Below are 26,026 nucleotides of genomic sequence, written 5' to 3'. Positions count from 1 at the left end.
AAGGGGACACACCGAATAAGGCCAGGGACGCATTTGTTTAAGATGAATATCAAACTGTGGAATTGCACATGAGCGTCTATTTCAAGGGAAGAACAGGATGTAGCCAGGAGTGAAGGAGGACAAGGGAGGGAGACCATGCTGATTTACTGTAACAGGTCACTCACAGGAAGTCCATTGCAACAGGCAGGACAAGAGCCCAGGAAAGAAGACAACAGCTCAGTGAGTCTTCCCATTCCTCAAAACAAGGCCCAGCAAAGAGCTGGGTGGTCTTGTTTCACGGCTGTCCTTGGTGGTCCAAAGCTTCTGGTTGCCTTGCTTTCCTTGTGCAGGGATTGTTTTCCTTTCCCAACAGCACATCCTGTGCGTCTCTCTTTTGTAGAGGTTCCAGTAGGAAGAAAACTGTCAACAAACAGGCCAGTTCAACCAAATGACTTGGACTGAAGCCACTGGGAAACAGTGCACATAGATCTGAAAGTAAAGAACTGCTCTACAGATGTAGATAAAGGCTAAAGAGACTACAGACACTATCCTATGGCCATCCTAAAAATGCTTGGCGGGGGGAACCAAGTTTTTGTGCTGGTATAATGTGATATGTAGCATAGTTCCATGCTATTATAACATCTGGGTAAACATGGCAATGCTGCAACTAAGCAGTCATTGATACCACAAATGGATGCCAGTAGGTAAGAGAAGAACTTAGTTGGCTTCCTAAGCCTCTTTCATCCCATTCTACCCCCAAAATAACACTATGCTGGCAAAAAAAAACCAGAAATATAAACCCACTGAACTCTATGGGAGTGAAAACCAAATCCCACCCCCATCTAACTCCTTGCTACACCTAGTTAGCCACATCGTCATTTAGGATACCTACTAAATTTTTAAAGGGGCCCCATGGCGCTGAGTGGTAAGCTGCAGTACTGCAGTCCAACTCTACTCAAGACCTGAGTTTGATCCTGGTGGAAGCTGGGTTCAGATAGCTGGCTCAGGGTTGACTCAGCCTTCCATCCTGGTTGGTAAAATGAGTTCCTGGCTTGCTGGGTGTAAAGTGTAGATGACTGGGGACGGCAATGGCAAACCTCCTCATAACAAAAGTCTGCTAAGAAAAAGTCATGATGTGATGTCACCTCATGGGTTGGTAACAACTTGGTGCTTGCACAGGTGACTACTTTTTTAAAAACTCAGTTTTAAACACAACAACATACCTAAGGACTATATAAACCTCATTTGGGGCATGTTGCAGAGTTGGATAAATGCAGTGCCTCTTTGGTCTTATAAGGGTTGCCAGCCTCCAGGTGGTACCTGGAGATCCCCCACTATTACAGTTATCTTCAGATGACCAAGATCATCATCTGAAGAAAATGGCTGCTTTGGAGGGTAGACTCTATGGCATTATACCCTGCTGACATTCCTTCCCTCCCCAAACCCCACCCTCCTCAGACTCCACCCCCAAAATCTCCGGGAAAGGGGAAAAAAAAGCCCTGAAACATTGTAAGCATACACAGAACAATAGGAAGGCCCTCCTGGAGATATGCTGGAGTTATAACATGCCTGGTATAATCCCACATGCAGGTAGGGGGAAATATGGAGTACTTCTCTAATCTAATAAACCCATGCCAACAATAAGTTTTTATACTTGCCAGACTCAGTATATTCCCCTTGTCCATGACCATTGGCAGGTATATGGGTATCCTTTACTAACAGAGACTGTGCAGGTATGGTAGAAAACCTGATTCTTTAAGACACATCTTATTAGAGTGCCCTTTGCTGATTTCCCACTGCCACCGTTGGATCAAACCACTTTTCTTAATCCCTAATTTTGCAATTAATAAATGGACAGAATTCTTGCTAGCTGACAAGTGTCCCCCAATCACTGAGCAGGTGGCAGAGTTCTTGGCTCTAGCAGTGAAAGAGATAGGAACCAAAAGCAGTAGGGGTACCGGATAGGGGACAACTTTACTTTGTCCTTTTGATTAAGACTTGACTGTAACTACGGTATGTTCTTTACGTTGTTTGTACTAGAATACGCATGAGGACTGTTTAATTCTATCTTGTCCTGTGTTTCTCTCTCTCTTTTTCCTGGTTATGCCAATAAAGGTTGCCTTTAAAGTAAAGAGTACAGCAACATTTCTGAATGAACGCCAACCAATACAACCTTTACCAGTGCTGGCCAAACACTCATGGCCATTTTTGCCTTTGCAGGATCAAACCCCCCTCAAAAAAAACAAACCTGCTAACAAATGTTGAATGTCTCTCTCTTTATAACAAGTACTGACTCTTTCTTTCCAGTTTGTCTCTTGCACCTTAGCGAGAAGCTTAAGAGACCGTTATTTGATTAGTGCCATTGTACCTTATTTACTTACTTACTTACATTGACGTATCCCTTCCTCCCCTGCAAGTGGGCTCAGGGCAGGTCACAATATAGATATAAATAATAAAACAATTTCTTAAAACCATAACAATAAGAATCCTGAGTAAAAGACAGATGGTAGGCCAACAATAATCAATTGTGCAGCTTGTGTCGAAGATCACCTATGCAATTCAAAAACCATTTGGTGCACAACATAACTGCTGTCCAAAATTCATAATAATTTTATGATAAGTCCACAATAAAAAAAACTGGGGATGTTTAGCCTGGAGACGAGATGGCTGAGAGGTGATATGATCACCATCTTCAAGTACTTGAAGGGCTGTCATATAGAGGATGGTGTGGAATTGTTTTCTATGGTCCCGGAAGGTAGGACCAGAACCAATGGGTTGAAATTAAATCAAAAGAGTTTCCGTCTCAACATCAGGAAGAACTTCCTGACCGTTAGAGCGATTCCTCAGTGGAACAGACCCTCCTGGAGATATGTTGGAGTTATGACATGCGGGAGGTGGTGGGTTCTCCTTCCTTGGAGGCTTTTAAACAGAGGCTAGATGGTCATCTGACAGCAATGAAGATCCTGTGAATTTAGGGGGGAGGTATTTGTGAGTTTCCTGCATTGTGCAGGGGGTTGGACTAGATGACCCTAGAGGTCCCTTCCAACTCTATGATTCTATGAAAAAAGAACCAGTTCAATTTCGTTTTGGATATTCTATTAGTGCATTGTAAAGCTAAGGTGTTTTGTAAAGTATTATACATTGTTTTGTAAACGAAGAGACTGTGTGTGTTTTTCCAAGCTATTTTACCTCTATGGTCCCATCTATATCTGATGTGATGGAGATCAGGCAGGCAGAAATATAATAAACAGTCCCATTACAATTGATGATGATAACTATCACAGGCATGCAGCAATAGTGTTAGCTTTAACTGTGAATGCAGCTCAATCTTGCTCTCATTGAAGGGCAGCAGATTGGCTGTTACATAAGAACATAAGTGCAGCCTTGCTCAGGGCTGGCTGCCACTATGCAAACGAGGTGATTGCCTAGGGCGCCAGGACTCCGCGACGTTATCAGTGCAGGGGGGCACCAGAAGTTAGCCTTAGCCTAGGGTACCAGACAGTCTAGGGCTGGCCCTGGCCTTACTCATTCAGACCAGTAGTCCATCCAGTCCAGCATCCTTTCACACCTAGGACAAGCAGATGCCCTTAGATGCACCCATGATGGGACTTCCCCAGAAGGAAACGCTTGCTTTTGCATTTGTGACATTGCAGTATGGAAAAAAGGAAACCTGGCTAAAGACAGTTAAGAGCAGCTGAGGCCATTCTCCTGATAAAGTGGTAGTGCTCCACCCACCTCTGCCTGTTCCCTGGCTTAGGATGGATTTGTCAAAATTATCATCACCCTTATGATACATCTAATACTCCCTTATATTATGACTGTGAGAAGGTCAGGGTGCTTTAAATTGGGTCAGTGTAATGTAAAGATCCTCCTCAGCCAAGCTGGCTGGAATCAGAGTTCCCCAGCTGAATCCATCCTGTTGTTCTTTTAACAAAAGTTTTAATGAGACACATTTTTAAAAGAATAAATGTGATGGAGGGAGAGCTAGTGCTCCAGTAGGGCTGCCATATCCAGTGTTGGAAAGCCCTAGAGATCTGGAGGTAGAGCCTGGGGAAGACAGGGACCTCAGTGGAGGACAGTGCCATGGAGCTGACCCTCCAAAACATCCATTTTATTCAGGGGACCTGATCTCTGTAGTCTGGGGATGAGCTGTAATTCCAGGGGGGATCCCCAGGTCCTGCCTGGAGGCTGGCATCCCTAAATTGGGACAAGCATACATACTGGTAGAAATTAATTCTGCTATGCAGTTGGACATGTTATGTGAAATCAGAAAAAGAAATGTAGTGTAGTGGGAATTATGGGTATCATCCTAAACTGAATTATACTCTTATAACTCAATGCGATCTAATTTTATGTTTACTTAGTTGAGCATATGGCGTTGAATAAGGAATTTGGTTGTTTCTTTAAGAAAGGAGTAAATGAGAGAAAGAAGATAACTGTCTTTGCCAAGTCCATTTCACTCCATTTCCTTCCTTCTCAGTGGGCTTGGATCATGTCAACACAAGAAGTTGTGCTGAGTCAGGCCTTTGAAATTGTGTACTCTGACTGTGGCAGTGGATCTCCATGGTCTCAGGGTGAGGTCTTTCTCGACTACTGCCTGATCATGAAATGCTGTGAATTGAGCCTGGGACCTTCATCTTCACTTAGTGACCTGTGGATCCCCCCTATCCCCCAGACTTATTTCATTGGTCTCAGTGAACTGCTGACTAAGCCCTTCAGTCTCTCGCAGTTCATCTACCTTCAGGGTCAGTTCTCCGGCCTATATTACCCATGGTTCTAATGATTCCTACAAGCAATAAGTTGTGGCCAAAGAAATGCAGCTTTATTCAGCTTTAACAAATGAAAAGATCCTTCATCCACTCAGTGAGCTTTATAAGGAGAAAGAAAAGTCTACTTCACAAGGCTAGCAGTGTGACCAGGAAACTAGGCTGGAGTGCAGGGTTTCTCTGCAGCTTTCACACAGCTTAGAAGTTTGTCCTCCCTTGCTGAGGCCTCTTCACTCCCCAGCTGTCTTCTGTGCTTGAAGCTGTTCTCTCCCTGCGGTCCAAAGCCACCGTCTTCCAAAGCTGCCCTTGAAGTCACCGTTGAAGCTGCCATCACCCTTTCTCCAAAGTTGCCTGCTTCTTATCTACACAGCTCTCCCATCCCAGGTGTTCTTCATTTACAACACTTCATTAACCCCCTGCTGTCCTGGGACTGCCATTCACATGGAGTAGGGCTATATGACTTACCTCTTATCTCCTCATGTAATTTCCACTACAGGCCACACTATCCAAGCGTGGAGGGATACCATGAGGAGGGTGCTGATGGCTCACAGGGACTCAGGTTTCTCCTAGCCATCAGCAACATGGGAGGTGACCAGCATCACCTCACGGGCTCATGGCTTCATTAGCCAAGCTGAAGCAGTTTGGCATGGACCCATCTGGCTGAAGCATAGACTGAGGAGGTGATGGCTGTACTGTGTTTGAGGTGCCAAAATACCTTGAACTGTCCCTTTCTGCTTTTTACTTTGTTCATTTTCTTCTTTACTTTTCATGTTGTTTGCTATCTACGGTCAGCTTTCTTCCCAACTCCAGGTACCTGGAGGGCAGTGTACCCCAGAGATTACTCAAATATTTGCATCTCACCAACCTCTGACTCTGTAGACGTGAGTGGCAGCATGAGGGGGTTGCAGGTGGAGGCAACGTTGGAAATATTTAGGGTGTGAAGTTAGCACACCAGGGCTGATGCAATTGACTCTTGGCTCACTGCAAGGGGCCTTTGGAACTCAGCAGCGAGGGTTGCTGGCTTTGTGTTTGAAAATCCCTGGAGAATTTGGGGTTGGAGGCTGGGAAGGATGGGGTTTGGGGAGGACAGAGAACCCAGCAGGGCATTGTGCCATAGAACCCACCCTCCAAAGCAGCCATTTTCTCCAGGGGAACTGATCTCTGGAAATCAGCTGTGATTCTGGGAGATCTCCATGACCCAATTGGATAGGGTTGCCTGGTCTGTGTTGGAAAATACCTGGAGACTTTGGGGGATGGATCCAGAAGAGGGTGAGGTTTGGGGAGGGGAGGGGCCTCAGCATGATACCCTTCAAAGGTGGCATAAAGGAGCCTGACTTGAAACATACTTTCTTCATACATCAGCACAAGCACTTTCCCCAACGATACGGCTGTTGCACTTTAACACAAATGAGAAATACCTCTGGTACTTTAAATTCTGATGAGAGATTTGTGACTGCTATATAGTGAGAGACATTTTGACTGCAACAAGAGGCCTTTTGAACTGCTATTTGGAACAAATCATACTTTAGCATTTTTGTGAACTTTTGTATATAGAAAGACACTGAATGCATACGATTGACTACAAAAGTATTTATTTATTTAAAAATACAATTTATATATTGTTTGATATGGTAAAATAGTATTTGAATGTATATTTAGTTAATTACTCATCGTTTTGCTCTTCACTACTGATGCCCGCCTGGAGGCTGGCGACCCGACTAAGCTGGAGGTTTTAGATCCTATCGGCCACAGAGGAAGCAAAGGTATAGGATAAGCCGGGGTGGCCAAACTGCAGCTCGGGAGCCACATGTGGTGCTTTCAGCCTTCACTGCTCGGAAAGCCTGCTCTGCTTGGCTGACTTGGAGAAGGCATTTCTCTCTTTAAATCACTTCTCCAAGCCAAGCCAGATGGTGGCTTGAGGAATGCATTTAAAGTTGCTTTCTTTCCATCTCTCTCTCCTCCCTTCCCCCATCTACTTGCCTTTCTTCCTTCCTGTCCTGAGACTCTCAAACATCCGACGTTCATGTCTTGTGGCTCCCAAACATCTGACATTTATTCTATGTGGCTCTTACATTTACTAAGTTTGGCCACCCCTGGAATAGACTGTGGACTGAAATGGGGTGTGTGAAGAATGAGGGTGTACAAGGAATGTATCTCTATAACTCCATTTCACAGCTGGTTTTAAGTTATTTGTTCTAGTTAGGCCTAGCTTATTATTTCTAGTGGGCATCCATTGCATGCACATTGCCAGACTGTCAGGTATTGTTCTTGATCGTGATGGATAAATAGAACAAAATGCCAGCTGAGTTGCTTGAAGGCAAGAACAGGAGGTGGCTTTGGCTTAAGGCTGACAACCTCCAGGTGAGGCCTGAAGACCTCCCAGAATTACATCCGATCCCCAGATGATAGAGATCAGTTCCCTTTTAGAAAATGACTGCTTTGGAGGCAGGACTCTATGGCATTTCCAGCCCCCAGGGACTACTTTTTAAAAACCCTATATCCCTGAGTGGCCAACATTTTTGGAAAAGCTGCTGCCCTGCCCTTTCTCAAGGCCAAAGAGATCTGCAAGAGATCTGTGATTAGATTTCACGCTAGGGGCACTTTGTCAGAGCAGCTGCAATGGTGGAATGCTTGACCCTTTTGCTTGTACCATTTCTTGAAGGTGATGCTCATTCTATGGCAAAAACCATGCGTTTTGCCTGTAGTTTGTGGGGCAATGGAAGGGTAATTTGCAGGACTTTTTTGTAGCTGGAACTCCTTTGCATATTAGACCACACACCACTGATGTAGGCAATCCTCCAAGAGCTTACAGTAGGCCTTGAACTATGAGCCCTGTAAGCTCTGCTATATATATATTTAAAAAGCCCTGGTAATTTGGATCAGGAAAACCACATGGGGGGGGGGGAATTAAAGGTCCCTTCCCCAAAACAACAATCCTTCGATCAAACAACCCCAAAACAACAGTCCTTCAATCAAATCCAAAACTCAATGTGGTAGCTTTAGATTTGGGAGGGGGGGAGAGATAGAGCCAATCATATATCTCCTGCATAATGTGAAATTTGGCCCTAAGAGGAACAATTATTGGGAGAAAAAAGTCATCCTTTAGATAGCTGGAAGAACTGGAACCCATAACTTCCTTCCATCACTATAACCCACATCATATAGCCATGGCATATATTTATTGTCAATTTAAACTAAGCCTTAAAATGTTCACACCTTCTCCCTATACACCCTAGCCCTTTGTTCATTTTAACTGTGACTTCACTGACCTGGCATCTTCCCCAGTTCCTATCAAGTAACCTTCCAGTGAAACAGAGAACATGCTGCTCTCCAAAACAAGGGGTCATTCTGGTTGTCAACAGACCCGAGGGTCAAATGCAGTGGATCCTGGCCCAGCAGTGAGCAGAAAGTGGAAATGAAACAGCCTTTGAGATAATAGTGCATGTCCCCATGCAAGGCCTGGCAAGGGTGGATGGCAAGGGTCAATTGTGGAAGAGACAACAGGTGGCAAAGTTCAAACCAGAGAGGAGGAGCAGCAGGGAGCAAACAGTGTGCAAGATAAATATATTGCTATCACTCCAGCTCAAATACTGTAAGCACAGCGAGGAAGGTCTGATAAAGTGGCAGCCAAGAAGTGAGGGGTGTGTTTGAGCATTCCCTTAAATGGCTAAAAGCTACACATCAGTTGTTTTTAAAAGCTATGACAGCATTAGTGAATTTCTGTCTGTAGAAGGATTGGGATTATCTGGGTGTCTGTCTGTCACATTTTATCCTGCACTCCCACCAAGGAGCTCACAATGGTAAACATCGTTTCTCCTTCTTCTACTTTTTTCCTCAGAATAGTCCTACCAACTACGTTTAGACTGCAAGACTCAGACTGACACAGTTTTGCAGCTAAATGGGGATCTGAACCTGGAATTCCCCAGTCCAGCACTCAAGACTACTGTGTCATACTGTAGGACAGGGCTTTTTTTGTAGCAGGAACTCCTTTGCATATTAGGCCACACACTTCCTGATGTAGCCAATCCTCCAAGAGCTTACCGGGCTCTAAGCTCTTGGAGGATTAGCTACATAAGGGGTGTGTGGCCTAGTATCCAAGGAGTTTCTGCTACAAAAAAGTTACTACCATAACAAGCTGCCTTATACTGAGATAGAACAATCAACCACTGAGCCCAGCTAGAGGTGCCAGCAGCTCATGTCTAGAACCCCCAGGAGACTTCTGAAGGTAGAGCATGGGGGGGATGGGGTACAATGCAGTAACATTACTTCTTGCTCAATTTTACCACCTTAGTGAGAAGATAAGGCTTATGATGTAACAGATCTGGACCCCAATCCAGAGTTACAACTGTGAAGTAGGTTGCCCTGGCTAAACGTATGGTTGATGCTTTCAGATCCTATCAGCCATAGGTCAAAAGGGGATACCTTGAATATATCCATCCCACTTCAACAGATTGGTGGTCTGAAATATGACAGCACAGCCAATATTTATTGAAGCCTTTTTTTTCTGTCCTTCCTCCATGGATCTCAGGGAAGCAGATGATGAAGAGGAGTCCCAGGGCAGCTTGCAATCTCCTTTTCCCTCCTCTCCCCACAACAGACACCCTTTGAGGAGATGGAGCTGAGAGAGTTCTGAGAGAATTGTGGCTGGCCCAAGGTCACCCAGCAGCTGCATGTGGAGGAGGAGTGAAGAATCAAACTCAGTGTGTCTTTTGCCTTAAAAAAACCTAAGAGCTCATCGTAAATTAAGTTGGTTGTTACTCAACACATTTGCCACCAGACAATTACTCCACAGCGGCTTCTCTTGATAAAAGAGGGTTCAGCAATTTGCGGACAATGGGACCAAAGCTGGCCCTTTGAAAAGTGACATCTGGCCTTTGGATTTCCTGAGCAGATACAAGAAGATCCCATGGAGCTAAGCAGTGGGTGTGACCACAGGACTTCCTAGCAATCGACTTTAAGAAGTGGCCTGGCCTGACATTCTCCACCTCCTTCTCAAAGTGTAGCCTGCCAGTAAACTGTTGTTGAATATGGATGTAAAGCCTTCCTTTTATGAGGGCAAAGGACTAAGGGGAAGGGTTCTGGCTTTTGATGGGCACTGTGGTTTTACTTTCCTTGAAAACCTCTCCTGGCATTCCTGCCCCCCCTGCCCCCCCGCCTACCCTCCAGCATTCAGCTTGAATCTGTTTGCTCCGCTAATGCAGCAGCTAAGAACCCCGTCGCCTGACTGGTGGGAAACAGGGCGGTTAAGTGTCAGGAGATTTATTTAATTGTCCAGCTATTAGGGAAAGGCACGATGCAAGCAGATGGTCTGCCCGAGTAAAAGCTTTTATGCTTTTAACAGAGGTGTTGCTACAGCCCAGTGCTGATTGGAATTTAAACAGCAGTGATTTCCTCAAACACTGGCTTGTTCAATGGCCTTAACAGCAGTTCATCCCAGCACCGCTGAAGAGTATCTGAACCACTGATAATGATGCTTGTAATTGCTGTGTTCCCTGCGCTCCCTCTGTTCATTAAGGGGCAAACATGAAAATCTGGGACAGGAAACATCTTAATTAGAAAGTGAACAAGCTGCCTGGAGACTAGCCTTAGAAATTATCGCCAGGGGATTAAGTTATGGAAAAGGTGGTTCATATGGAAGGACCAAAATGTAAGACCTCTGGTGTCTGTCTGTCTATCATCTATCTATCATGATGCAGGGGCAGGCAATGGGAAACCACCTCTGAACATCTCTGGCCTACAGGGCCAGGGCGACCCAGTAGGCCACGTAGGCTGCTGCCTAGGGCACCACCTGGCCACAGGGTGGCAGGGAAGGAGCTAAATGGAGGTGGTGAGGTAGCAGGTGCACCACGGCAAGGGAGGGCCAGCTCCAAGCACCTCCAAACTCATGAGCTACCCTGCCACCCCTGCTCAGCTTTCCCAAGTCACCCCTGGTGCTGGCACTGCTTGCCTTGAAAGCCCTGAGGGATCATCATAAGTCAGCTGCGACTTGATGTCAAGAAATCTGTCTGTCTGTCTGTCCGTCCGTCCGTCCGTGCATCCATCCATCTATCCATCCAGGGCTTTTTTTTCTGGGGAAATGTGGCAGAATGGAGTACCAGAACCTCTTTATAGAAACAAAATTCTCAAAAGAACTCTCTTAAAAGTTCCTGAGGGGCACCCTTGTGTTTTTCTTTCACTTCCCTCTTGAGAGTTCCAGCTTCTCTTTTTCCAGAAAAAAAAACCTGTTATCCATCCATCCCCTACTCACCCACCCACAACACAACTGATGGTTAAAGATTCTTCTGTTCAGAATTGCAATTTGTAAGTTAGGAGCAGCAGCATCCAATGTCCAAGAAAGTTTGCTTTTTTATTTAAGGTTTGAAATTGTTCTAAATTATACTTCACATGTTTTTGTACATGCACTTTTGTTCTGCTCTTCTGTGCTAGTTTCTCCTTCAACAGCTGTTTACGCAATCCACCTGTTAGGGAGAAAAGAGATTAACTTATACAACAGTAGCTCTCCAGATGTTTTTTGCCTACAACTCCCATCAGCCTTAGCCATTGACCATGCCCTGCATCTTGTCTAACATTTCCTTGCCTATCCATTTTGTAGTGCTTGGATTGGGAAGAGTTTTTCTTTTTCTTTTTGCAATTCACCTTTTCAGATATAACCCTTAATTCCTCTTATTCTCTTTTTCACTTTTAAAAAAGAAGAAATTCTCTTTGATTTAGCTTTGTGCAGAAATCAAGACACCCTTTTATAACTTATGCCCTTGCAGTTGTCGATTGATTGATTGATTGATTGATTGATTGATTGATGTTAGATAGCATTGGGTGGTGTTCTAGCAGGAGGATAGGAAAGTTTGGGGGAAGATATTGCCTAGCTCTAAGAATCCACAGAGTGAAAATTCTGACATTTTGTAGAATCTCCCTTCTTCCCTTTCTGTCATCATAATTCTCTGATTAAAACAGAATTGATTAGAAACTGACTCCCAATTCTGAAAATGAGGAAAAGTCACTGATTGCTGGATTTCAGGGGGAAAGTGGCTGAAGAGGAATTAAGAGATTTTCTCTTATCAGCACTACCGTTTTGCTTGCCTGATTCTCAAATCTCAGTCCAAATTAGACTGCCAATATTTTTTTGCATCCTTGCAAACATCCACCAACAGGGGTGATTGAGCAAGTTGTTATGTTGACAGCTTTCAGCTGTGCAGATACATAAGTATTCTAAATGTTGCTCATTTCAATTTGCAAACCTATGAGACTAATGGAGTGCTCAGTTTAGAAAGAGACAGTCATTGTGAACAAAGTGAGTTTGATTTGTTAAATGTCTTATTGGCAAAAATTAAATCCTCAGAACCATGTTGCTTGGGACCAATTTATGATATTTGGGGAGGGGAGCTATCACTGGATTTATATACCTGAGGGGTGCAAAGAAACAAGTTCTTCACCTTCAAGAATGTCTATAGTTCGTGAAAAGGTTATAATTTTGTCATTTATCCCTGGAAATCAGGCCATTTTCCTTCCTGCAGCTCAATACCAGAATATACTAGCAGGTAGAGTACACAGTGTATTTACACTGCAATTGCTGTCGTGGTCCCCATTCCAAAGGGTAATGCCTTCTCTTTACAGAACTGGATAAATAGCATAGAATTCCCTGCATCCTATGCATGGAAAGGTCACATGTCTGACTAGATCATTCTGAACCTGTCCTTCCCCTCCCAGCAACAGCCTCTTGCATCTTTGAAACTATGGTAAAAATGGAAACGGGAGCGACCCCAAGAGCTGTTTGTGCAGAGAAAGGATGGTGTGCGTGGGAGAACCATCAGGTGCCAAGAAGTGACATGACCTTGAACTTTCCTCCTTCTCGTGGCATTTGCGTGAGGACATCCAGAAAATACAAACATGACTGATAAACAGAAAATGTGTGTTAAATAACATCTATGGAATTATTTTTAATTGCACACTTGTCGTTAGAAACAAACCCCACCAATACCATTTCATTGCTAATATGTTTGAAACCAAATTAATCATCAGAGATAAGGCAAGCTGTAGCCAAGCACCCCTTCCCACCATACCTGGATACAACTCCACCTGAGACTTCTTTGCAACTGGCCATCTTTTCTTCAGCTGATAGCTCCTCTAGGGATGACCATAAACCAGGAAACTGTGGTTTGGTTTGGGGTTTGTGGGATATGCAGTTAACCAACCACAGATCATCATTAACTTTTTTTGCACTAGACAAACCAGTTCAGTTTGTGGTGCAGTAGAACTAGGGCTTTTTTTGTATCAGGAACACCTTGCATATTAGGTCACATACCCCTGATGTAGCCAATCCTCCTGGAGCTTACAGTAGACCCTGTAAGAAGAGTCCTGTAATCTCTCGAAGGATTGGTTACATGAGAGGTGTGTGGCCTAATATGCAAAGGAGTTCCTGCTACAAAACAACAACCCTGGATAGAACAGGCCTCTGCAGGCCAGGTCACCCAGAGAGGAGGAGGAATGGGGAGTCATGGGGGGGGGGCGGCAACAGGAGGCCTGGATCTTATCCTGTGAAGTACAGAGAGGGGTAGCCCAGCAATGGGAGGTTGACTTTGACCAGGTCCAGGCAGGAGTGCTGGGGAGTGAGAATGTTTCCCAGGTGGGAGAACAGCTACTCACTCTGGTAGGAGGGCAAGAGAGAAGATTTATGGCCATGAAAGAGAGGTTGGGCCAGATGGCAGCCTTGCATGACCAGTACTCCAGGAGACTGGTGGAAGCGGACTCAGGGGACTCGGTGAGGTCCTCCCTGCCCATCTCCTCCGCTGAGTGCTCCTCCATTGAATGTCTACCATCCTCACTGCCGCTGACCTTTACGTTCACCACTAACAACCAATAGTGATGCTTCTCCTTTGAAGCAGAGTTGCTGGGCTGTGGCTCTTTCCCCTCTCCCCCCCCCCCCAGCTTCTTCTACCCACTGTCTCCTCTGCCCATATCTGTGGGCCTGTTCACTTTGACTCATAGAATCATAGAGTTGGAAGGGACCTCCAGGGTCATCTAGTCCAACCCCCTGAGCAATGCAGGAACTTCATAAATGCCTTGCCCCCCACATACTTATTTGAAGAGCTCATGCTTCCACTGCAGAAGCTCTGCATTCTGAAAAACAATGCTGCCTTTTTTCCAGAGGTCACACATACAGGGCAGCCTGTACTCCCCTGCTTTGCAGAGAGGTTGCAACCTAGTGGTGATGCCCACCTGCAACCTCTCTGCCAAGGTCTACTCTATATCATGCTGGTGATATTTTGTGTGGTATCATCTGCATCTTTCCACCCCCTGAGCATGCAGCAGAACCACTTTGTAACCCAGTGGCAGGAGCATCTCCTCTTGGGACCTGGGCCATGCCCAGCAGTCCAGACAGAGAGGTCTTCAGGTTGCCACCAGTGTGTGGGGAGAAAGAGGCAGCCGTGCTGCTGGCCGCTCCATAGGTCTGTCATGAAAAGCATGGTTTTGCCTTGCACTCTGGAGAGCTCAGTCTTGACCATTGCTACTGCAGAGCACTGCATGAAGGGCAAGAATTGCCGTCTCATGGGCCTCTGTGAGAGGATGGAATACCATGGAGCCAGGTGTTGCAGCAACATGAGGGAGAAGGGTTGGCCATTCACAGCAATCTTCTCACCAATTAGGTGAGTGATTTCTTCCTGGGCCCTCCACATACCTCTTCTGGATTGCACTGTCAACACTTCCAGGGGAATGACCTCTTGGAAGGTGGCCTGCCTGGATGCCCCACCACCCACAGCACCCTGAGCGCATGGAGTCTTCCTTGGAGGTGTCTCCTGCTCCCTCTCCAGTTCTTGCTGAGAGGGAGTGAGCCTCTTCTTCCTACCACAGGCCACCACTCTTTCCTCTAGTGGAAACAAAGTGGGGGGGGGGCATTCTGTGCAGGTGCCTACAGAGGAGGACAAGTGTTGGGGGTTTGCACCCCTCTGGACATCAGCATGGCACACCTGGCATTCTGCCATATAGGGCAGAGACCCCAAACCCGAGCAGGTTTGATTGTGCTGCTCCAGCACAATCAAAATGTGGGTCCTCAGCTGAGGAACCCACTAGCCCCTCTGCTTGCCATGAGCAGAGAGGTGTGTGGCTCAGAGCCCTGAGTCCAGCAAACACCAAAACCCCAGCAGGGAGAAAGGAGTTCCCAATTATGAGGGAATGTGCTCTGCTACTCCACTTTTAACAAGTTCCCTGCCTTCTCTGTCGCATTCTGACCCCATAGAGCAGAATGGGAGCTCTGTTATTGACAGCCAGCAGTGCCTGTTGAGCTTTGGAGGGCTCTATTGGCATTTCCAAGGCTAGAGAATTCTGCTGCCACCTGTTGCCTTGGAGTTTTGCAAACAGTTTAATTGAGCAGAGACAGCCTATCTGGAAATGTAATAATTCATGAACCCCCCACGAACTGCCACAAACAGCACCAAAATTTGTGAAATATTCATGCTGGTTGCTCTTCCATGAACATCACTTCACAAACCACAAACTGGCTAAAATTCATGATGAAATTTAGTCTGTGAACTAGTTTGTGCCCATCGCTAAGTTCTCCTCCTCCCAGGTACCATCACTGAGGTCAGATGGAGAGGAAGTAGCCACCAGGCAGCTTTTCACCAGACCTGGATACAGCTGTAGCTAAGAACTCCCTTCCTCCCATCTCCCAACTGTGAGGCCACCGGGAGAAAAAGCTACAGCCAAGCAACCTTTCGTCATACGTGGAGCTAGTTCAATTTTAAAAAACTCCATCCAATTCTCAACTGCTATAGCTATCACCAGGGTGGAACATAACGATGAAACACTCCCTGACATGCCTGGATCTAGCCAGAGCTGAAAATCCTATAACCAGAGGATAAAGAGTTGGTTTGTGTACCCCACTTTTCTCTACCCTAAGGAGTTTCAGGGTGGCTTACAATCGCCTTCCCTTCCTCTCCTCACAACAGTGACCTTGTAAGGCAAGTGAGGCTGAGGGAGTTCTGAGAGAAACTGTGACTGGCCCAAGGTCATCCAGCAGGGTTGGGCTGCTTTGGAAGGTGAAAAAATGGGCTTGAAATAAAATGATGATGTTGAGATGAAGAATCAACAATGTGGTTTTGGGTTTCCAAAATAAGGCATTTTGTGAGCAAAGTTGCACGCCCACCCTCTTGTTCCAGCCTCGGATCACTTGGGGGTGCCTTTCTGTCTCCTGACCAAGGCTTCCAACACTCTGATGATTCATGACTGTGAATATTTGGATAATAAGGAAATCTGTTATCACCCTTGACATGGGGAGTTGGGAGATGTTGTGTCTGGCATGGACAGAATGTCACAAAAATGAAACTGGGTTGCATTAGAAAGTTCAGCTGTTATAACTGCTAGGCAAGGATCATGTGAATGAAACTCAAGCTCCACAGATTCCTGTTTTCTGCTATTTTCATTTGGTTCCTTTGTGTTGGAGGGGCAAGCAGTTGCAAAGCTAGATGCGTGAGTGATTTAGTTACTATGATTTTATAATCATAATGATAAAATCAATAATAATGTCTATGATGTATTTTAGCTTACTGTTGTTCAGGGCTCATTTTGGGCAGGAGTTCACAGGAGTGGAACTCCGGAACCTCTAAAATTTATTGTGTTTTTTTTTCTTACCCCCCCCCCCAAAAAAAAACCTTCCTTCTGGGATCCATTGTTCAAACCCCCTGTGAGACTTTTGCTGAAGTCTAAGATTTGACAAACTTTCTAATATTTATCTCTAATGTGTATACATGCTCCTGTGCATTGGTAAAGCACACAGAAAGGTTTTTCTTGCAACTGTATGTATCATAAGATTCGGGGGGAGGGGCAGTATTTTATTGATGAACATGCATACTTTGGATATGAAGCAAAGGATAAAAGATACACGTGAACCGAAGAGACTGAAAGCTGTGGCAAAGAGGGCATGCATTTAGTTTACTGAAAAGAATCAGAAATAAAAACGTAACAATGGAGGATTCCTAAAGCATTGGTTCCACTTCAGAAACAAGATCAGCTAATCCAAAACTCCAAAATTCACAAAATGAAATTTGATGAGGCAAACCTTGGAAGAATCCCTAGTCATTGTCTTCTGGGCTGGGCTGCCACCATGGCTAGATAATGCCAGGCATGGGGATGACTGGAATACCAAACCATCACCCTGCTGACATGAGTGGAACAACTTCTGAATAAAGACAAATCCTCCGCTGACACCTTTGGGCCTAAGTGCTGCTTAACAAATCCCCTTTTTGGCAGGATACTGATTACTGCTGGCTGGAGAGCTGTCAATAAAGAGAAAGGAATCCATCCCGGTTACGGATGGGGAGTGATTGTAACCAGCCTGGGCCTCTCGCCTCTCTCCAGAGAAAGCAACAGGATACTGACAGTCCAGATGTATTTATCACTCCTTTGGTGGATAAATGCTAGCATCGAAGACAGTTGGCTCAGGGAGAGAGTTTCAAAGAGCAATTTACAAGGCAAAATGGGTGACAAGTGCTAGGGGCATGGGTATTTAAAAGGGCAGACATGGCCCAGTGCAGGGAAAGGAACATGGTGTAAAACGATGGGACAGGAATGGGACAATGGACTGGAATCCTGAGGCAAGGAACTGGAATCTTGGGGTCATTGCAAACAACCATCCGAAACCACATCCAAATGACATATTTCATTACAATGCTTTTAGTTTCATATCATAATGAAACCAATGGATTCCTGGAAGGAACATGAATATTTGCAATTGATATTAGATCTTCAGAGCAGGGATGGGGGAATGCTGCCCGATAAAACTGATTAGCTATGGGTTTAGAACAGATAAAAAGCATTACTTCTTTGCACAGGGTGTCACTAACTGTGGGACTGATTACCACAAGATGTAATGAGGAAATTAGATGGCTTTCATGAAGGATAGGACTGTCGGCTGCAATCACACACACTAAATAATGCGCTTTCAGTGCACTTTCCAACTGAATTTTACTGTGCAGACTGGCAAAAATCAGTTGGAAAGTGCATTGAAAGTGGATTGAAAGTGAATATTTAGTCTGTGTAGTAGCTACATGACATCTTCACATTCATGCACACAAAAGCTTATACCTTGAATAAATCTTTGTGGGTCTTAAAGGTGCCCCTGGACTCAAACTTTATTCTGCTGCTTCGGACCAACTTGGTTACCCTCCTGAATCTATACAAATATTTCTGTGTTGCTTTCAGCCATGTTATTTTCTGTGTACATTAGGAAGGCGATCGAATTTCACAAGCTTTGCTGCTTCAACTCAAATATCCCTGTTTTGATTTTGCTTCTCTCTTTTGCAAATTGAACCTGTGAGCCTTTATAAATGCACCATTTTCTGTTTTATTGTGCTGTGTTTCTCCTGTGAAATGTATGCATTTTTCATTGTTATTTAGGCATCAATAAATCAACATTGGACATATAAAGAATAAACATTCTTTGTATAAAAATACCAACTGAATATGGACTGCACAGAGAGCCAGTGTGGTTAGATAGTTGGACCAGGATTGAACCAGATTCAAATCCCTATGTGGCTATCAAGTTCACAGGGTGACCTAGGACTAGCCTTTCTTTTCAGCCTGCTTTGCCTCATGGGGGTGTTATTAGGCATGCCGAGACCTTCAGCACAGCCAACAAGTGCACTCATCTTCTTTGAATGCAAAGCAAGCTTTGATCAGTGTTCCCATCAAAGTTTGCTGAAGAGTTTTGCAGCAATGCTACTTGGTCCTTGTAGCTTGTGGCTGCTTTTGCCAAGTTCAAGAGCTAAATAATCTCATCTCTGAAGAAGAGGCACTATCCCTCTCTTTGGAAGGGGCAAGATTCCAGTCAGGCCATAGTCAAGGCTTGTTTGAGCAACAATGCACAGGAACGCAGTTCCGGCTGGCTTGGTGTCAGGGTGTGTGTCCTAATATGCAAATGAGTTCTTGCTGGGCTTTTTCTACAAAAACCCTGTGTGAAACAATGGTGGCATCAGGGGTGTGGCTGGATATGCAAATGAGTTCCTGGTGGGCTTTTTCTTTTTTTAAAAAAGCCCCGGCCATAGCCATTCTGGCCATGCAGTTGATCTAGCTTGTGTAAAACTTGAGATGGCTTGCAGTTCATTTCCATTTTGCACCTGCACATTAAAATGCATAAGAACATAAGACGAGACCTGCTGGATCAGACCAGTGATCCATCTAGTTCAACATCCTGACCGATTCTGCATTAGCCTTTGTCCCGGTCTCATTCTTAGCTCTTGAGTTTGCACGGGGCAGGGAGCAAGAAGGGAACATGCAGCCCCCTCCAGAGATGCCAATGCAGAATCTGGGAAGAAGAGCTGCTGTGAAGCACCCTGCACAGAAGGGAGGCAAGTGCTAAGTGTGGAATCGGTCCCTGTCTCACACAGTGGCCAAACAGTTTCTCTGGATGGCCAACAGCAGAGTGTAGGGGCCAAGACCTTCTCCTGATGTTGCCTCCTGGCTCTGGGATTCAGAGGCTGACTGGCTCTGTGCAAAGAGGTCCCTTGGCTAGTAGCTGATGATTACATATTATGCATTGTTATAAAAGAAAAATGCAGAAATGAGGGAAGGCATTAATGGCACCCCAAGTATCTTGGAGGAAGACTGATAGACAGACAGACGGATATGAAAAAGAAATAAACCAATTTTTCAGGGGGCACATAGTGGCCCCAACCTCCACGCCTTCTCTCCTACCACCGCTGAGGAGGAAAGCTGCCGGCTCGCTGGCATACAGCCTCCCCCCTCCGCACAGCTGCCCCAAGGTGATCCCTTTCCACCCCTCTTCCAGCAGCTCTGGTGGGGAGCCACTTAGAGGTTTAGATACGTGTCGCACAGTCTCCTGCCCTTACCTGTAGCATGATCCAGCTAGGCAAGCCCGGTGGGACAAGGGGGGTGGGTTGGAAGGCACCACCAAGTCGCAACTGACTTCTGGGTCTACAAGACCTCCAATTTGGATTTCTTCCTGTTGGAGGGCGAGCCAAGGCTGCCCAAGCGCAGCTCCCACCCTTGCTTGGGTAGCCAGCGAGACCAGGCCAGAAAACCCCTGCAGGCGAACATCACCTCTCCACTGATCCCCAGCCCCGGACTGCAGCTGGGACCTCCTCTTGTGTGCACCAGCCTACCCTACCCTGCCCTGTCTGCAATGGATCCATCCGCCCCCTATCCCCATCGCCTCACTTGAGGGCCAGAACGGCCTCTTCTTGCAGGCACCCTCTAGCCCAACGTCATCCCAACGTGGAGTTTAACTTTCAGTCCTGGGTGCTGAAAGTGCCCCGTTGTTTCTGCTTGCTGACGGATCAGATATTTCTTCCAGCTCCTAAACAAGCAGAAACAACAGGGAGCTTAACTTTCAGTCCTGGGCACTGAAAGTGCTCCATTGTTTCTGCTTGCTGAGGGGTCAGAGATTTCTTCCAGCCCCTAAGCAAGCAGAAGCAACAGGAAGCTTAACTTTCAGTCCTGGGGGCTGAAAGTGCCCCATTGTTTCTGCTTGCTGAGGGGTCAGAGATTTCTTCCAGCCCCTAAGCAAGCAGAAACAACAGGAAGCATAACTTTCAGACCTGGGCACTGAAAGTGCTCCATTGTTTCTGCTTGCTGAGAGGTCAGAGATTTCTTCCAGCACCTAAGCAAGCAGAAGCAACAGGGAGCTTAACTTTCAGTCTTGGGTATTGAAAGTGTTCCCTTGTTTCTGCTTGCTGAGGGGTCAGAGATTTCTTCCAGCCCCTAAGCAAGCAATAGCAAGGTGGAGCTTAACTTTCAGTCTTGGGCTCTGAAAGTGCCCCATTGTTTCTGCTTGCTGAGGGGTCAGAGATTTCTTCCAGCCCCTAAGCAAGCAGAAGCAACTGTGTATGATCACATCCCCTAAGCAAGCAGAAGCAACGGTGTATGATGACGGCAGAATGGAGAAGGATGCAGCCGAGGCACTGGAGGCTGGTTAGGGGCCCCAAGTTAGGGGGCCCTGCCTAGCAGTCAGGGGGCTGTGCCCCCACGGGCCCTCTCATAGCTACAGGCCTGACCCAAGGCCATTCTAGCAGCTGCAAGTGGAGGAGAAGGGCATCAAACCTAGTTTTCCCAGATAAGAGTCTGCACACTTAACCACTACACCAAACTGCCCCTAAGAGTGGTAGACTCTGATCTAGTGAATAGGTTTGATTTCCCACTCCTCCACATGAAGTCTGCTGGGTGACCTTGGTCCAGTTGCTGTTCTCTCAGCACTCTCTCAGCCCCACAAGGTGCCTGTTCGGGGGGAGAGGAAGAGAAGGCAATTGTAATCCATGTTGAGACTCCTTAAAAGGTAGGGAAAAGAGGGGTATAAAACCTAATTTCTTCTTCTCCAAATAAAATAATATCAAAAATGAAAAGGCCATAAAATCTCATCCCTAGCACGCAGAAGTGAGGAAAGGACTGAGGATGGATGAAGGATATCCATCTCCAAAAGACAACAATACAGTCCTTGAAACTAGTCTTTGGTTAACTCAAATCTTCCAAACTGTAATTCAGCATTTTTTAATTTGTATTTTGCTTGCTAGAGGGGTTGTCCATTCTGGCCTCTTGTGCTGCCGTGTGTGGAGAGAAACCAGGGTCCACTTCATCCTTTTCCTGTCATATTTCACAGCCCTCTGATGGCAGCTGGGCTGAAAAATTGCAAAATTGATATCCTTGGACTGCAGGAGAATGGCAACCAAGAAGATTTAATAGCCCCCTGGGGGGGATAGGAAGCTGTATTGGGGAGGAGGCGGGGAGGAAGGGGAGGCCATGTGGGATTTGGGGAGTTTCAGGAGTTCTGTAAAAGTGAAGCTTTGAGAATCTGGAAAGGTGGAGTCACAAAAGTGGTTTCTAAATATAACTTCTGTTAAAGCCTTCTTTTAAACTTCCCCTCACCCCCCAAAATCTGATTCTTTTTCATGCTACCTTTTATGAAGAATGTCTATATGAATGCAGGAAGTTGCCTACTTTAAATAACTGTCTGGATGCCTCCAAAGTCTTTGCTGGGCGCATTTTCAACCCCCAATTTAACTTGTGGTTATTGTGGCACTCATTTATTATTTTATATAGTTATTCATTCCTGATTTTTCTGCCCCAGTGGGGACCCAAAGTGGCTTTCATCAGTCTTCTCTCCTCCATATTATCCTCACAACAATCCTGTGAGGTAGGTTAGGCTGTCTGTGGCTGGCCCAAGGTCAGCCTTGCAGGACAGAGTAGGCATTCGAACCTGGGTTTCTTAGATCTGGGTTTCTCAGACCTTAGTCTGAAACAACGACCAGCCCTGCCACTAGGCAAACTAGGTGATTGCCTAGGGTGCCAGCCTTCCAGGTCACTGAATTGGATGCTCCCCATGTGACTTAGTGATGTTATCAATGCGGGGGGGGGGGGGGGTGCACCAGAAGTTAGCCTTGCCTAGATCGCCAGACAGACTGGGGCTGGCCCTGTCTGAAACCCTAACTACTACAGTCAAAAAGGCTTTGCTCTGGTGTTGTACCTAAGGATTAGCATCTAAAATTGAGAGCCAGTTTGGTGTAGTGGTTAAGCGTGCAGACTCTTATCTGGGAGAATTGGGTTTGATTCCCCACTCCTCCACTTGCACCTGAACATAAGAACATAAGAGAAGCCATGTTAGATCAGGCCAATGGCCCATCCAGTCCAACACTCTGTGTCACACAGTGGCAAAATTTTTTTATATATATACACACACACACACACACACACTGTGGCTAATAGCCACTGATGGACCTCTGCTCCATATTTTTATCTAAACCCCTCTTGAAGGTGGCTATGCTTGTGGCTGCCACCACCTCCTGTGGCAGTGAATTCCACATGTTAATCACCCTTTGGGTGAAGAAGTACTTCCTTTTATCCGTTTTAACCTGTCTGCTCAGCAATTTCATTGAATGCCTGCTAGCATGGTCTTGGGTCAGCCATAGCTCTGGCACAGGTTGTCCTTGAAAGGCAGCTGCTGTGAGAGCCCTCTCCAACCCCACCCACCTCACAGGGTGTCTGTTGTGGGGGAGGAAAGTAAAGGAGATTGTGAGCCGCTCTGAGACTCTTCGGAGTGGAGGGTGGGATATAAATCCAATATCTTCTTCTTCTTCTTAGAATTGTGTAGGGGTTCTAGCAGTGGCGTAGGGAGGGGGGCGGGGGGGCGGATCGCCCCAGGTCTGGGGGATCTGGGGGGCCCCCGCATTGCCAAGGGGGGTTCCTCCCCTCCCCGGCAGGGCTCCGGAGCGTTGCGCAGACCTTCCGGCCACAGTCCCAGCTCGGGGCGGGGGAAGCGGCGTCCGACCCTCGCCTGCTCGAGGCTTCTCCTGCTGCTCCACGTGCCGCGGGAAGCAGCAGGAAGCAGAAGGCGGCAGCGGGCAGCAGGAGGAGGAGGAGGCGGCGGCGGCGTTGCGCGCCCGGTGGCCGCATCCCCACGCTCGGCAGCAGCGCCCCGGAGCTCTCCGGCCCCCTCAACTCCCAGGCGCCGACGACTCAGCTGCTTCTGGCCCCGGCCGCGGCGGTGCGCCAGAAAGAGGAACTTTGGGCGTGCGTGAGGCAGGCTGCGGGGGCGGAGGGATGTGAAGAGGGCCTCGCGCCGCTCGGCGTCTTAAGGCAGGGAAGCCCCTCCCCTCCCCCTCCGCCACACACATAGGGGGGCCCACATAAATCTTGCGCCCCAGGCCCCCGAAGCCCTAGCTACGCCCCTGGGTTCTAGATGGCAAAAGTGGGCAGGACAAGGGATTATACCCTCAATAAAGGTATGGAAATGTATATGATCAAATGCCTCAGGTTAATGGTTATGTCCATCATGTTTGCAAGGACTGTATACATGATCGAAGGCTGTGCAAAGCGAACAAGCAACTGCTTTTGTTTCCACACTGGCCAGTTTAGATCTCTGTGCTGCCAACACTCGCTTCTGCGACAAGACAGCAAAACGCAGCTGGCAAGGCAGGCACCTCGGAGGAGACAGCTCGTAACCACTGCTGCTCGGTTTGAAGGAGGAATTGTGACGGATGTGCGCCGGGAAGTGGCTGAGGAGGGACTGAGAAACATGCTGAGAGATCTAACTAGTGTGTCCCATCACTCTGAATAGCCTATCATAGCTGGAGCGCTGCGGGCCAGTGTCGACAGCAATTTGTCGATGTGTGAGCGTGTGTCTCCCTAAGAGAGCTGTGCTGTTTTGGGGAATGACAGACCGCCCAGGAAGGATCATTGCAAAGAAAAAATGGAACATCCAGGGTGACTGCAGCGTTGAGGGCTTCTGGAAAGCAGAGCACTAAGAATCAGCATTAGAACTGGTCTGATCAGACACAATGGCTTGTCCCTTCGCCCGTGAGGTGTAGTGGTTTGACTGTTGGACTAGGACAGGGGTGGCCAAACTTGCTTAATGTAAGAGCCACATAGAATAAACGTCATATGTTTGAGAGCCACAAGACAGGAAGGAAGGAAGGAAGGAAGGAAGGAAGGAAGGAAGGAAGGAAGGAAGGAAGGAAGGAAGGAAGGAAGGAAGGAAGGAAGGAAGGAAGGAAGGAAGGAAGGAAGGAAGGAAGGAAGGAAGGAAGGAAGGAAGGAAGATGGAGGGGAGGGAGAGGTGGAAAGAAAGTCACTTTAACTTTAAATGCCTTAAAGAGAGAACCTCTTAAAGAGAGAAATGCATTCTCCAAGCTGGCTGACAGGACAGTGGGGGCGTTGAGATCCACACAATATGTGTGAAAGAGCCACATCTGGCTCCTGTTTGCCCCCCCCCTCCTGGACTAGGATCTGGGAAACACAGCTTTAAACCCCCACTTTGTTATGAGGGCTTGCTAGGTCACTTACTCTTAGCCTACCTTATAGGGCCGTTGTGGTGGTGATAAAATGGTGCACTTGGGCAGCCACTGGGGATCAAGTGTGGTGTAAGCATTTGAACACATAAATAACTGGAAGGCAAAGGCTATTGTTATACTGAACTCACACATGCTACTTATATTGCTTTTAGCCTCTTTCTTGCTATTGGCATACAAATGGGACTGTCACTGTAATTCAAGAAACTATTCCTCATTGTATATTAAGATGTAGCATTCCTTTCGAAGGGTGATACATTAAAAGAATGATGTAGCGTCTAATAATGTTCCAGTGAATATCATGTGTCCTTTTATTATAATCTCATGATCTGTTCCTTCAAGCAGCAACCTTGTATACATAGGTGGGAGAAGAAAGGCAGTTCTAAATGCACTCAGTATCAGGTTTCTGAATGCATTGATAGCCATGCAGAAAGGCAGATTTACAGTCACCTTTCAATCTTCCTGCCTTTTACAGTACATGCATCATTTTTTGTCACAGGGTCAAAACAGAAGATATGCTGGAAAACACATGATTAGATCTCCCCAGTGTTTTGTAAAAGACAAGAAGAAGAAGATGATGATATTGGATTTATATCCCGCCCTCCACTCTGAAGAGTCTCAGAGCGGCTCACAATCTCCTTTACCTTCCTCCCCCGCAACAGACACCCTGTGAGGTGGGTGGGGCTGGAGAGGGCTCTCACAGCAGCTGCCCTGTCAAGGACAACCTCTGCCAGAGCTGTGGCTGACCCAAGGCCATTCCAGCAGGTGCAAGTGGAGGAGTGGGGAATCAAACCCGGTTCTCCCAGATAAGAGTCCTTACACTTAACCACTACTCCAAACTGGCTCTCCAATAGCTGCCATGTGAGGCCCCAATTTAAACTGGGGCTGTGGCACAAGAGATTTAACCTTTCCATAGTTTCACCCAGGCAAACCATCATCCATCCTCTTAGGGGCATCTTTGGAAGGAGAACAGGCGGGGGGGGGGCGGATTTGAAACAGGGAAATGGCACTCAGGGATTCTGGGGGTGGGGGAATGCAGGTTCCCCTTCTTAATTTGGCTGTCTTGCTGTCATTCAACTTTTTTTTTTTTAATGTTGGGGCTTCAACAACATCTAGCCTCTCTAGGAATCCACAGTCCCTTGTTTCAACTCTCTTGCTTGACTTGAAAACAAAGCAAGTGCTTTAGTGCAGAAAGATGGCATTGGCTAGGTTTTCGAGTTAAGCAAAGGGACAAAGCAATCATTTTTGCATTCCTAGAGAAGTTATTTGTTCAATTCTGTTGATTTCTTCCTTCCTTCCCTCAATTCCTCATCTCTGTCTCTTGCCAGGGGCCAGTGGTGTCTCAAAGCAACCATGCTATCCACCATGATCTGACTTGGGACTTCGCACAGCAGCTATTTTAAAAAGGCTGTGAATATCTGGTCACCAGCTTCCTAATGTTCCTAGTGTTCCTCAGGGTCTATTCAGAATATGTTTTGTACAACTAAGCCAACTAGA

This window comes from Heteronotia binoei, chromosome 11 (genome assembly GCF_032191835.1).
Source record: "Heteronotia binoei isolate CCM8104 ecotype False Entrance Well chromosome 11, APGP_CSIRO_Hbin_v1, whole genome shotgun sequence".
NCBI lineage: Eukaryota > Metazoa > Chordata > Lepidosauria > Squamata > Gekkonidae > Heteronotia > Heteronotia binoei.
Note: the sequence above shows the minus strand (reverse complement) of the source record.